The sequence below is a fragment of the Agelaius tricolor genome, unplaced genomic scaffold, assembly GCF_023055355.1.
Source record: "Agelaius tricolor isolate 1412-34295 unplaced genomic scaffold, bAgeTri1.0.p SCAF_2, whole genome shotgun sequence".
Classification (NCBI taxonomy): Eukaryota; Metazoa; Chordata; class Aves; order Passeriformes; family Icteridae; genus Agelaius; species Agelaius tricolor.
Genome location: NW_027269262.1, coordinates 34,964,109 through 34,978,724, shown reverse-complemented (window position 1 = coordinate 34,978,724; position 14,616 = coordinate 34,964,109).

Genomic DNA, 14,616 nt, shown 5'->3' with positions numbered 1-14,616 from the left:
AAAAATCTAAGCACAGGATGATGAGAACAACATACTTCCAGGTACTGAATAGGAAAGGAACTGTAACTGTATGCACCCCTGATTTCCCTGAAATATTATTTCTATACAGTTTTTATGTTAGAGCTTTCTCTAGATGCACCATGCCTGACACAATATTGTTTAGTAGCAAGCCACCAATTAGTAACAAATGAGTAAGCAGCTTGCAGTGATGTATAGATTGAAGTATATCATTAATAGCCTGTTATTCTCTCATTCAGAAAATTACTACCAAAGTGATAGGGGTTTTGCAGATATTAATAGTGTAGATTAGTGCAAAAACAAGACCCATTTTAATATGTGGTTCTGAGTATTACAATTATTCTGGGAAGATGATTCTATGTCTATCTATAACAAGACCACAGATAACACCAGTGACCCAAGTTGAACACTAACACAATTTCAAACAGTCCCCCAGTACAGACATCTCAACTATACCCTCTTCTGATCAAATAAGGAAGAAACATGTGAGTTTCTTAATTGGCTTTTTTACCTGGACAGGGTGAACACAGACAGCAATCTTAGATGACTATCGATGACTGTCAATATTGTCAACAGCTATCAAGAGTTAAACTCTACCAGAATTTATGGAGGGAGGCAATCACCTGAGACATCAGCAATTAGTCATAGATCATTGAATGTTGGGGCTTTAATTTTGGAATGGTTTTGAAACTGCATTGTGCTCATATTGATCATGAACTCTTGTTGTGTTTGAGTAGTGAAGGAGGATGTGTGGAGCAACACCTGCACCTAAATGTGCAGGTGTGACCCTGAGTGTTGCATGGAGGTTGATATTACACAGCAATGGTCAGCTCAAATAACCTGTGAATCAAACTGTCAGGCTTTGAGTGAAAACCAAACACCCACAAAGTGAATGAGAGAAAGTGAAAAAGGCGACCAAAGACATGTCATCAGACTCGGTTCTCCTCATCTGTAACAGACTGATGACAAACACTTGCTATTTCTTCATCTTTCTAGTAGACAAGGCCCTACTAAAATTAGAGGTGAATTTCACAGCAGATTTATAAATATGGATGATAATGTGAAAGAACCATGAAATTTGAGTGTATGAGTTACTTGTTAGCTGGCTGATTACTGTTCCTTCCTGGTAAGTACCAAGATAAAAAAGAATAAAAGAACAAACTGTAGCAGACATCTTTTCACTAAAAATCCTTTCTTTAGGATTTTTCCTTCTGAGAAGAAAAGAGGCCTCAGAGACAGAATGTAAACAATGGTTATCTGCTGCTGTGGAATGCAACAGGTCCACCTGTGATTGGCCCATCTTGGATGTTTATAATTAATGGCCAATTAAGGACCGAGCTATCTCGGACAGAGTCCGAGAGAACTGCCTTTGTTATCATTCTTTTCTTTTCTATTCTTAGCTTAGCTAGCTTCTGAGAAAACCTGTCCTTCTTTGTCTTTTTAGTATAGTTGTAATGTAATATATATATATATATATCATAAAATAATAAATCAAGCCTTCTGAATATGGAGTCAACATTCTCGTCTCTTCCCTCATCCAAGAACCCTGTGAACACGGTCACAACAAACCAGTGAAAAGGAAGATTTTAAATCCCTTGTTTGATTCAACTGGTTTAAGAAGAAGAAGAAAACATGCTTTGTGGAAATCCAGGAGATTGGTTACTGTCTTTGCTGACACCCCAGAAATATTAACGTGTTGACTTCAGGGGACATCCTTGTTGAATCAGATAAACTAAAATGAAGAAAGTACTAATTTTTAAGAACCCTGAGTGCTTTTAATTGCTGAGGTTTTCCCAGCTAGAGTCTTCTGCATGTTCCCAGTCAAGAAGGATTTGGCAATAGATCCAGATATATTGCGAATGTCTTTCAACTTCTGGAGGCTCAGGTTATATAAGCATAGCCTGTTTATATTGAAGGACGGGTAGTGGTCTCAGATGAAGAGGTGAGGAGAAGAAAAAGACCATACAAATGGTATAAATGTGTGTTAATGCTGTGCTGAAAATATGTTGTGATGACAACAGATGTTGCAGCTGTTACTTTCCATAAACACAAAGTACAGGCAACAGCAGGAGTGTGAGCTGGTATGGAAGGATGTTGAATTCAACTTCCTTGGAAATAAATTGCATTTACACCATTGTTTTCAAACTATTCGAGAATGCATGCTTTCATTGCTTATGTGTTCACTGCAAATATTTTCCCTGTGAATAATTACGTGGCATCTTTTTGTTAAATAGCATCTGGTTACCTACACAAAAAGACTTGAACGCAGTATTTGAGTTCTGTGTCTGGAATTTTACTCTGTCAGGTATCCCGACATATGCCTCAGCTGACACATCTCTTTCTGATGCTGCAGCAAAAAAAGTACAAAGAGAAACAATGACTGTACATGCCTCATGCCAGTGTTCTGCATATATTAAACAACTTTAAGGACAGAATGTGTGGCACTGATCAATGGGCTCCAGTTTTGAAGGCTTCTTTACTGTCTGTGAATGGCACACTTCATTTTCTGGGACTTCATTTTCAACGCTGCTTTCTATAGAGAGCTTTGTCTATCAACTACATAGCAGCAAGTACTGAAAAATACTTACTTGAATTTCTCTAAGCTGTTGATTTTTCTTCCAAAAAAAAAAATAAAAAGAGAAAAAAACCCAAAACAACAACAACAAAAACAAAAACAAAAGAAACCAAACATAATCTGAGATTAGAAGATTAGAAGACTCCTTTTCTTTGTTGTCCATGAGTTTTATCAGGAACATGGTGCTGAAAGAAAAAGAAGAAGACACAGTTTGAGTAGGCTAGCAGAAAGATAAAAGAAAAAGATGTGGATTTTTTTTGCAGAAATCAACCTTGATTTTGCACCAGATACATCTTGACAAAGAGGTACACGCACTGCACATTACATGTTAATGAGACCTCCTCACTGACCTTTAATCAAACCCCAGCTGAGCCCTTCTCTACAGTCTTCCTTGATATCTGTACTAGTTTTCAAACTTGAAAATAGGGTATTTTTTCCCTCCATATATGCCCAATTTGATTATTTCTCCACATTGGTTAGTCCTCTGAGTTTCTTTCTGTTCAGGATTTTAAATAGCCTCTTCTAAATACTTATTCAAAAACCTTTTCAGGTAGAACTGATTTCTGTTCCATGAATGTTCTGTTTTTGCAGAGGAGAACAAAGGTTTCCTGTTGCTGACAGCTGACAAGAAAGAATTCCTGTCAATCAGTTCTGTGCTCAAGATCAGGTAGAAAATTTCATCTTTCTCTTCAGTACCATACACATACTAGAATATAGGCTAATATGGTCTTTCCTTAGACAAACCATTGAGAAATAATTGCTTTTAAGTGCTGGACAGAATTGCAGGCTTACTCACACTGATGTAATACAAAAACAAAGAAGCTCTCTTAGAGATCACATGGTCCAACCCAGGTTGCTTATGATCAGCTTATGACCCATTATCATTTCATGTCTTGACTCTGGCCTTCTTCTGGAGAAAGGAACAAGTCTTGTGGTTTCAGCTACAGAGAGGTTTTGGTTTGCAGCTTGCCTTGTCAGTGAAGGTCACCACCCTGCCTAGAGAGTGTACTTGAAGCCACAGAGTGAGATCCACTTGCTGCCTCTCCTCAGTCTCACAAGCACTCCTGTCATTTCCTCTTCAGACAGACCTTGAGCAGAGTCTCTTCACCCCAAGCAGCACTTGTCTCCACAGAATGTGTTCCTGTATATTTGGAAACATATGTCCCACTGAGTTTTGTGGGAGTTTTGCACTAATAAAGCACTCCTCACCACCAGGAAGTCGGACTGACACTTATGAAAGTCCTAGCATGAACAGGTTACAAATTATGACAAAGCACATTTTAAATAAAAACAAAATGTTTGCACAGTACAAGCAGCTTCAAATGAGAAAATAAACACTGAATTACAGAGGGTATCTTGATTCCATTTGGAAAGACAGAAGTGTGGTGTTAAACAAGAAAATTAAAACATTTCCTCCTCTTATCTTAGTTTTGTCCTGGCATGAGAACAGAGCCTTGCATTTTCTAGACACTACTAGGAAACACATTCATAATGGTACTCAAATATAGCTATTACCATGTTTAAATATTTCCCTGCTGTTTATTACTTACATGGTCAGCTATAGCTGTTTCCAATTCAAGACAATTACGACATGCAGACGAAAAAGCTGAAGGGGAGGAGGGAACAACTTTTGTTCCTAAACAGCTTACCTCTTCAGAAAAGAACAATGTTTACTGAGATAAATGAAGAGAGGGTGGTTGTTTTAGATCACTATGACTAATGTTAAGAAACAGCTGGTAAGGAATATTAGGTAATCACATACACAGGCTGCACATTGGGAACATTACGCTAACATACCTACTATAATTTTATTCCTTTCCCCACGCATTTATTCAAAGCTGCAGCTGTGATACTGGCTTTTGAGCACTAGAAACTATCAGGAAAAGCAGCATGAATCATCATCTTTTGCTTGTGTTGTTTAACTTAGTCACCCAAGAGCAGTTCTTCCAAGAGAATAATAGAAAGAAAATGAGAGATTTGAGAGATTTGTGGAGATTGTATTTCCTTTCCTTTTCCTTTTTCCTTTCCTTTTTCCTTTCCTTTTTCCTTTCCTTTTTCCTTTCCTTTTTCCTTCCCTTCTCTTCCCACCTCTCCCCTTTTTTGTTCTTTACTGGAGATAATCACTAGGTTCTTCAATTAATTCAGAGTTCCAGTCACCACACAAGTGGTGAGTAATTCATTCCGATATATTTTGAAAATATCAGTCAGGATCTCAGACATGAAGTGAGGTTCTGCAATGAAGTATTTGTGATGATCCCTGTTTCTGGGGACTGACTGGGATTGACCTAAATTTTCAAGGCAGGTAGCACCTTTCAGATGGCAGCACATTTGTTCTACCATTTCACAACAAACCAGTGAGGAAGGAGAGAGACACAGCAAGGTTTATTCTGTACTGATGGCAGATTCTGTTATATCCTCACTGCCTCTGTTCCCAATCCCTTTAGAACAAATTCTGACAAAGCAATTCCGTCTCATGTCAAGATGTTTCTAGTGGCTTTGTGATTAAACACACTATTGCTCATGAGGTCATCCATTTAACTTAGGCCAGATGACAATTAACTTTATATCCTGCTGAAGGCAGCCCTGCAGCCCTAAGCAAGCTCCTCTTTGCTCAGTGCTCACCAGCCTGCTGCTTTTTTATCAAAACCGCCATTCCCTTGCAGTTTTATGCTTCTGTGAGCATGAGTAGGCCACAGAAGTCAATTCACTCAGAGAAGGGTTTCTACTGCTTCTGGGAAATGCAACTACACTCAAGGCCAAAAATCACCCTAAAGGCAGGAAGGTTCCTGGAAAACTGGGTTAAGTGGACGCGCCTGCAAACAGCAGCAGGAACCATCCTAAGGACCACTGAGTACTTTTAGAGAGGCATAAGGAATTTACAGGGCCAGTGCTTAAAGCTTCAGGTTATTTTGGATGCTCTGTGACAGTGAGACCACAGTTCAAACCATCCTTTCCCTCCACTGTATGGCAAGTAGAGGACTCCTGTCCTAGGTTTTCCCAGTACTTTATACACACACACATGTGCAGGCAATACCTGCCCATGCTTTGGCATTTTATCAGTAGCCTTTCAAGCCTCTCTCATCCATATCTCATTTCCCTACCTAAGACTTTTTTCTGGGTCACAGGTTTGTTAATGCAAACTTACTGAGATTCTGAGAACAGCCCCGTGCCCTTTCCACAACAAGACGTGGGAAAGGAAGCCATAAGGAATAAATATGGAGTGTCTTGCATAAAATGAATTGGTAGAAATAGGTCTACCTTACATTTTTAGAGGAAGACCCAGAACAGAGCAAGACTTTATTGCTACACATCTGTACATGGCCAAACAGGGCAAGATCCAGCCAGTGACCTCCCTCCAAACTAAAAGTTCTAGAATATGGGAAGGATCAGCACAATTACTCATCTGATATCTCTAGTTTTCAGCTTCTGTGTCCTCCCCTTGGCATCCAAACGATGGAATCAGTTTCTGTTCCCACAGAATTTAAGGCTGGTCCCTCAGAATTGAAATATATTATCTCCCAAAACTTACTCCTGAAGCTCTCCACTACACCATGCAGCACTCTACAAGCACTCAGCAGAGCTAAGTAACAAAAAAACACATCAGGCTTATGGACAAAGATCATTAAGATTCCACCACCACTTACTTCATCTGACAATAAATACATGGATCTATAAAAGAACAAGGCCTTCCTCCTTTTCACCATCCTATCAGAGCCTTCCTTTGAGCTCAGTTCCTTGGGAAGTTCCAATCAGATCACATCCTTCTTCTGAAACACAACTCCCAAACTAACCATTTTTTTTCTAACCCAACCTGACCATTAGAGCATCTTATCTGTCTCCAATATTTTTTCCCTGCATTTCCCCATTAATATGCTTTTTTTTTCTATCTCTGATATTTTTCTTTTAATTTAAAGACAAGACAGCCAGAATGGTTTGTTCTAAAAAAACTTCAGTCCTTGACTCAAATGTTTTATATTTCAATCACTAATCATCAAAATTTAGGAGCTAACAATTGTCCTTCATCTGAAGGGATGTGACAGAATCTCACCTACAAAAATGAATGCACTTGGGTAAAAAAAGTATTTATGATACAACAATACGCATGGCCAGAGTGAGAAAAGAACTTCATAACAACAACCAAACTCAGGCAGAAGTTTCTCAGATTATGCAGGTCAGTGTGGTAGGGATGTTCAAGAACACCCTGTATCTATTTTAGGAAATTCATGCTCTGAAGTGTGCCAGTGGTACAGGGGAAGCCAGAAGTGGTTTCCAGCTGGCCCCTGCTCACTACCAGCCTCTCCCTTGATTCTACCTCTTCTAAGATGAGTGGCAGACAAACTCTGGAAGATTTATTTAGCTGAGTCAAAAATATCACTGTAGCTTGTTGAATGCTTCTTTTCTGCACCTCCCTGCCACAGATTGCTACCCCAATAGAGCAGGCAGTGGTAGAGTACCTGGGTCTGCCCGTCAGTCCACTACCTAACACAATTTTATGAAATACTAGATAGGCACCTGGGGCAGCCAAGGAACTGATGCGACTCCTGCTTTGCTCCCCTTGCAGCAGAAGCAATAATCCCTGGGAACTGATACAGCTGGGGACCAGCCATCCCTTAAACCTCCACAGTTAAACACACCAGTCAGTCCCCAAACACCAAGCTGGCAGCTCCAAATATTCTTTGGCACAGTTCCCATCTATTGACCTGTGGATTCTTCTCAGATGGAAATGCATAAACCAGTTCATAGCTCTCCCTTCTTCCCAGCAAAACCTGCTCCTGCACAAATCACTATGCAGCCTTATGGGTACACTGACCTCCAAAAGAGAAAATGTTTGCTCTCAAGAAGCACTATTCCAACAGTCTACTGGGACATCATTTCAGAGCTCACAGAGGATAAGCACAATATTCCTGAGTTCACTGCTCCTCCAAGTCACCTCCCACCATCCTACAAGCCATTATAGTCTGTCACAACAGTGACAAAACAAGACAGGAGGAGGGAGAATTCCTCCACAAAACTGTCAAGTTCTTTAACTTAGTAAAATTTTGAGAAGTTCTGTAATTGATTTTAAAATGTGGCAGAGAGGGAAAGCTAAGAACTTTGTTAAAACTGAATACAAATTAAAACTCACGTTAAACTTTTTTTTTTAAATTAATTTCAGCAAGTTTTTACCAGAGGTGGCAGAATTCTGGATGGTGAAAGTTTATAAATTTTCCATGCATCTAGGCATATCAGCAAGCATAGTCAATGTGGGTTTGGGCAAGTAGTAGTATCTTCCAAAATATCTTGAAAAATCTTGAAAAATGTTTTTGTTAGCCAATACGGCTCTAAATGCTTGATTGTAAATAGCATTTATGAACCTACAGGTGACCACAGACAGGACTGTTTGATGACTCCCAACTAGGTCCTTTGGAGGGGAAAAAAATCATTCTGTTTCATCCACAAGGAGAAACACTAATTTTCAAATGATCCATCTCAAACTCTAAAATCTTGTTATGTTGTCTAGTTTTGAGCAAACCAGAACAGAGATATCTCTGGCAATATTAACCATTTGAGATCCCAAATCAGATTGTGCCTAACTTTGTCTTGCTGCCACTACAATCTCCAGCTCTCTTCCCAAAAGTTTGGCAGGGTCTGCCAGGACAGTGTTGCCACATGGCAAACAGGGTTTTCACCCAGCTGCACCCCCATCTTTACCATCATTTCCAGACAGGTGAAAAGTGCCTTGTTAGCAGTGAGATTTTCAAAGGGCAAGTTAATTTACAGCTGACAGTTCAGTCTCACTATTTAAAACTACTATCTGGACAGGTGCATAGTTCATCAGGAGGTATCAAGTGCATGTTCATGGTATAGACAGTCCCCATCCTAGAGAGATGGTCATTCCCATAGCGAAAATCAAAACAATGCTGAAAAAGAAATCTCTTACAGTTATCGGTGATAATCTAGAGTGTTCCAAAGTGAAGGGCTGCCTCCCTATTACTTGTCCCCCACCAGACCAGCTCTGTTTGTTGGGGTCATTGGCTCTCAAACTGTGCCTTTTGGCTTGTTGGGAGGACAGCACAGGGATGACTAAATTTGGCTTCAGATTACAAAAGGTTTTATTTGCATTGATTCTTCTAACTATTGCAATGGCTTCTGAGGTTAAAGAAAGAAAGCAATAGATTCATTCTAACAATGCAAAGCTGATTCTTCTACTCATATTTTTCTAATTCCTCTCAGGGGTATTTGCAGAGCTCTTTTGACGAACCAGTGCTTTCCAAATGTGGCACATTAATGAACCATCTTAGTTTTACGGGAATTATATTTAGCCAAAGTGAGGAACAGATGGTGATCAGAGGTCCTTCCCACTGTCTCATATAGTTCCTGAAGTTCATTCTACCAGCAGAATGAAGAAACAGGCTCAAAAGCTGCTACTGGGTTTCACTGCACAAGGTTTACACTGGCACCTGTGGATGTTGGCAGGAAGTCTTTAGGAGGATGCCAGTGCCCTCAGGCCTGGCACAGTCATAGTCATACCTTGATGCTTGACCTGACTCAGGTGTTCCCTGGCAGCCTAAGGAGAGCGTGCTGCCCTCCCTCATTAGGGAAGCAGGTTTGTTGCCTGTGCTATGGTCAGAACAAGAAGTTTGGTTTATGGCCCTAGTTCAGGCCACAGTGATAAAGTACAAGACTTCACAACAGGTACCCCCACACAGCACTAATCACAGCTTGCTACCTACTATATTCCCTTTTCTCCTTCTCACTCTCATTTGTTTCACCATTCTCCTTCTCTCCCAAATAAACACCAACCACCCCTGCTTACTTTTCTTTCCACAGGCCCCAGTGTTGTGACATAAACAGCTTGACACTCTAATCCAGGTGATTCTGCCATTCCTGATGGTATCAGCTGCAGCTTTTGCCAGCTTCTTGCTTTATTGCATCATGTTCAGGAATTTCTAATTTGAAGCCCAGTAATCTCTCTTCTGTTCAGGCCAGGACCTTGTCAGTTTCTTACCAAGACAGCTAAACATAATTGCTCTCCCCGGAGCAATACCAATTTTACAAAAACAAAAAACAAAACAAAACAAAAAAAAACCAAAAAAAAACAAAAAAAAAACCAAACAAAAAACCAAAAAAAAACCAAAAACAACCAAAACAAACCAAAACAAACAAACAAACAAAAACAAAACCAAAAAAAACCCCACAATCTTATATTTGCACAAATCTCATCAATAAGAATAGATTTAAATAGCATTGTCTTCTATTTTTAGTGATTCCTTGATAGCAAAAACTGATCCTACAAAGAACACTCTTAGAAACACAGTTGCATTGTGCACCACTTCTATCTACTCGTGTCTCTGACAGAATGCATCTTCATTGAAACCACTCGCTCCTCTCTTGTTTTAAACTTGAGCAGCTTGAATCTGTGATCAAACACCCTGTAAAAGCATAAGGAAATGGATGGCTTAGAGGCAAGGAACCTTTTTTCCTTTTTTCTTCAAAAAGCTTATGGTAATTTCTATAGCAACATCACAGGCACAAACTTTTCTGTTACGATGAGCTTCCTGGTTCCTCTAGGTGAAGCTTTTCCCCAGGATAACATTATTCCTTGTTTGAAGCTAGAGGGAAAAATAAAGTGATTTGCCAGGAAACACAGAAGATCATTGGCAGAGTCAGGAGGAGTGTACTGATTTTTATCACCCTGCCTGATGTGCCCACGAGCCAGCAGAAGTAAACTCAAGCCTGTGTGCTTTCATTCAGTCTGACATAATGGTCCCATTCCCTAGGACTGGTATCTTCTTCTTTGTGGGATTACTGTCCCAAGTGTCCTGGAAGGTCCAAAACAAATTCAGACTCCTAGCAGATATTACAGGACAGGTTCTTGAGCGCCAGTGAAGTAAAACACCTTATGTGAAGCCAATAAGGTGACCAACAAAGCACTTGATTTAGCTGCTCATCAATTGCACATACTTGTGGGTTTCTGTTGTGTGGGAAGAACACATTCAAAGCTGGTCATGTCCCTTTCTTCCTATCATGTGATTCTGTGTGGATTTCTTAGCTGTAACAAGTACTGCAATTCAAGAAACATATATATTGTGGTCTATTTGCTTTATTAACTCATGGGAATACTAATGGGGGAAAAAAAACCCCAATAACAAGTAAACAGAAGGTAGGTCTCTCTCACAACCAAAGACACATGTGTAAAGGATTTTTGTGCAGTTGTCATGGTTTAAGAATGTACTCCTCAATTCAGTGCCCTCACAGACTCTCCCAAACCACCCACTACCTTCTCACTGCCCCTTCCCTTGCCCCTTCTGCTGCAGCAGAACGGAATGGAGAACTGGAGGCACAAAAGATGAAGATCACGGGCTGAGATAAGAGTAATTTACGGGAAACAGCAATGAGATAAGAAATAAACCGAAACAGCAACAATATTAATAACAAAATTATGCAAAAGAGAGAGTGATTCACATGCAAAAATACTCACTGCAGACCCCAAGGCAATGTGCAATGCTGGATGGCTTCCTCTGTGACAGCTTTGTTCAATCATACTTTCCTGCCCTTATCTTAAGACTAATGTTCACACTGAAGTGATTTGGAGATTTCCAAACTGAAGAAAAGTATGAACACATTGACACCATGGAGGTCTACTGCAGAAATTCTTCTTGTCATGCCAAAACACCCTCTGGAACTTCCTCCTCGGACATTTAAGTGCCAGACAAGGCACTTACAACCTTCCATCACACCAGTCCGGCTTTTAGCAGAGATACATGACTCTCAGTGTCCAGAACAGGTCTTTTTCGTGCTGCAGCTAATTCAGATGTATTTTCGTAAAACAGCAAGAAATAATATGGTAAGGTTCAGGCTGATGTCCAGTTTGCTGAAAAAGAATTAAACCACATTTTCACAGGAAGGTGAATTTGCCCTCAGCCTGCAATTCATTAGATCCCAGCCCTTGCCCTCGACCTTTTGCCTTGAGGGAATAAGAACAGGAGCCATCACTCCCTAGAGTGACACAGCCCTGATTTGTAAAGCTTGAATGACAGTTTCCCAAAGTAGGGCTGAAAAACATCTTTACACCTAAAGCCTTCCCTTCCCTTACAGGATGTTTTTTATCTTTAATGCAGTTTCCCATTATGGCAAAAACCAGACTACATGCAATGGCTGATAGTCCATTATTTGTACAGTCAGCAAACATCAGCTCTCAGGACCAGTGCTATTCTGAGGCCTATCAATAGGGTTATTACAGGAGAATAACCAACATCATTACTGCAGTCTAGACAGCAGTGGCTAGGCCTTAATTGCAATAAAGAAGTTGGATTTGAGTACCACAGCTCTAGAAGTTGATTATGAAAAAGAATTCCCCCAAAATAGGCCCAAAACCAATCAATTAGAAAATATAACCTATGAAGTTCATCTACATATATTCAGTTGTTGTCCCTGCACACCTAAATGAAGCCTCTGCACATGCCAATATAACAAGGACAAGATCAGAACAAATAAATGCAATTTGTTTATGAGTAGAAGCTTTCTAAAGAGCAAAAACATATATAATTGTAATATAACAAAGTTGAAACTACTGTCATTTAATATGGATACTTATATGCAAGGTGCAGCTTAAAAATATGAGGTTTTTCATTATTAAAGGCCAGACCAGCAGTACAGTTACCAGATATCCATAAGGGATGCCATACTCTTGACAACATGGCTTTTAATTGCCTTGGAAATTGGGTCATCATCTTTCATGAGTGAAGACATAATAGAGAAAGGAAATACTGTTTTTATTCCAATTTGCTCTCATTCAGCATTCTTGTTGCCTTCACTGTTATACTATCATATTAAATTTATTGAGATAAATCCACTAGTGAATGCCTTTTTATATATGTAAGTTCTTAAGATATTTTTTAAAATCAATTTGCACATCCTTTCACTTGTTCAGCTCAAGTTAACATTAATATATAGCTTGGGCTTAACAGAAGCAATATTTCAAAAATTTCCATACCATCTGTTTTTAAAAGGAAAATATTCTCCAGAGTGTGCACTCAAGTCAGCAGAGAGTATATTAAAATCAATGAATTTAGAAAAGTAGAGAGAACAAGAGCTTAAAGATAGAGCCATTTCATTTTTTTACACAAGGCTTGTGCCACAGGTGTATTATTGACACTCTTGCCTTCCACAGAACTCTTCAGCCAAAAGTTCCTTACCCAGACTTGGAAGCCCAGCCTGCCTCAAACATCTGTGATTTCCTGAAAGGACAATGCTTTTTCCAGAGGAAGCAACTGGCTGAGTTTAAATTTCATTTTGTTTGTCATGGCTTTCATACAAATTTTGGTGTTTGAAAGGTGAATGAAATGCTGGCTGTTTTTTCTGCTTTCATGTGAAGTGTATTTAAGAATTAGACTGTGATGCATGAATCAGTTGTCAATTCTTTTCCTAGATTACCCTTCAGAAAAAGTATGACATCATTAACTTCAGCACACAGAAGAGCAGGCTGTTATGATTTCTAAGTGTGTCATTAAAAAAACCTTTTAAGTAGTTATTTAGTCATTGAAAGCATCACTCCCATCCTCCTCATCCTTATAGAATTTCGAAGTTGCAATTAAGCAATCTTCGCCTAACGTAGAAAACTAACCTCTAATAGTGAGGAAACTTCAAGATCCCTTCAACTGCACAGTTAACACATTTTTCTTAAATTTACAGCGGAGATAATATTTTTGTGGAGTTATGCATCAATAGTTCCAAATATTCAATGCTGATGAAATATCTCCTGCAACTCTGGAACTCTTCTGGCCATTGAAGAAAGACTACCAAAAACATGATAGCACTTTTCTTTTTAATCTGAGTAATAACTTATGTACAGAATACTTTGCTTTGCAAGGGGATCAGGAACCTACCAGAGCTTCTGCAAAGTCAGTGTTAGATTTATGAGTATAAATATTATATGTTTTCAAAAGACAAATAATTTTAATGCATTGTACATTTCCAAATTGTAATTATTCCAAATAGAGGTCCAGTGCTTCTTTTTTAATTAATCAATAGACAGAGGTTGTTTCCCCCCTTCGAGGTTGTGTTAATGAACAGCTAGCAGACATATTGATATTTTCACAGAGAAATTGTGAGAATGTGGCCAGAAAGAAAGTATGTACCCTTTCCAATTTAATTGATTAAATTTTTTCTCATCTGAAAGAGAACACATTATTATCATGTACACAAAGTTGTAGTATCTACCAAGAAGTATTACTTGTGGATAAATCTTGGAAGAGAGGACATTTCAAATTTTGTGTCACATATGAATGGTTCTGTATAGCACCAGTATTTCTACCGGAGAACTTCCACACTGAAAACAAAGTTTAATCAAGAGCATATGTTTCAGCATCACTTTGCAAATGTTTAATTCATGTGACAAACTAATGAAATAAGGAAACTAATGAAATAAGAAAAGATCTTCATCTTGCTCCTCCAAAAAACCCAATGGATTTTGAATTCCATTATTAAGCCTCCAAATTAAACCTGCACTCTCATGATGCAGTCAACATGGGGTTAGAAAAATTAAAGTTTTTAAAATAAGCAATTTCTGAAAACCACCATTCAGATGAGCCAAGATCAAACTTCCAGTTGGATAGGAACTGTGAGGCAGATTTGCTTAAAATTTGCAGGTAGAACTTCCCTTGCTCCTAAAAAAATTGAAAGACTTTGCAAGTAAAAAGCCAGGTTCTAGTGAAATGCAAACAATGAGTTAATTTTTAATAATGGGTATAAATCAAGTCCTTAGGTAAGACAGAAATGAAATTTTAAAATGGTTTGCAACAAAAGGTCCTCTGATTATCTTATTCTGCTGAAGTACATCCTTTCTTCTAGGCTTTCTGGCAACCCAAAAATCTTGGGCTTTTTTTTGAGGTTGGAGCTCAACTCTGTGCAGTGCCCCCCCCCCAGTTCTGAGAATCACTTAGGCCCAGTTGTGTGTTTGCTCCCTGCTCTCCGTAGCCATTTCCCTGCTCCTTGGACAGCTTTCAGTCTCAGCCATCCCTCCTCTGCCCAACCAACGTGTA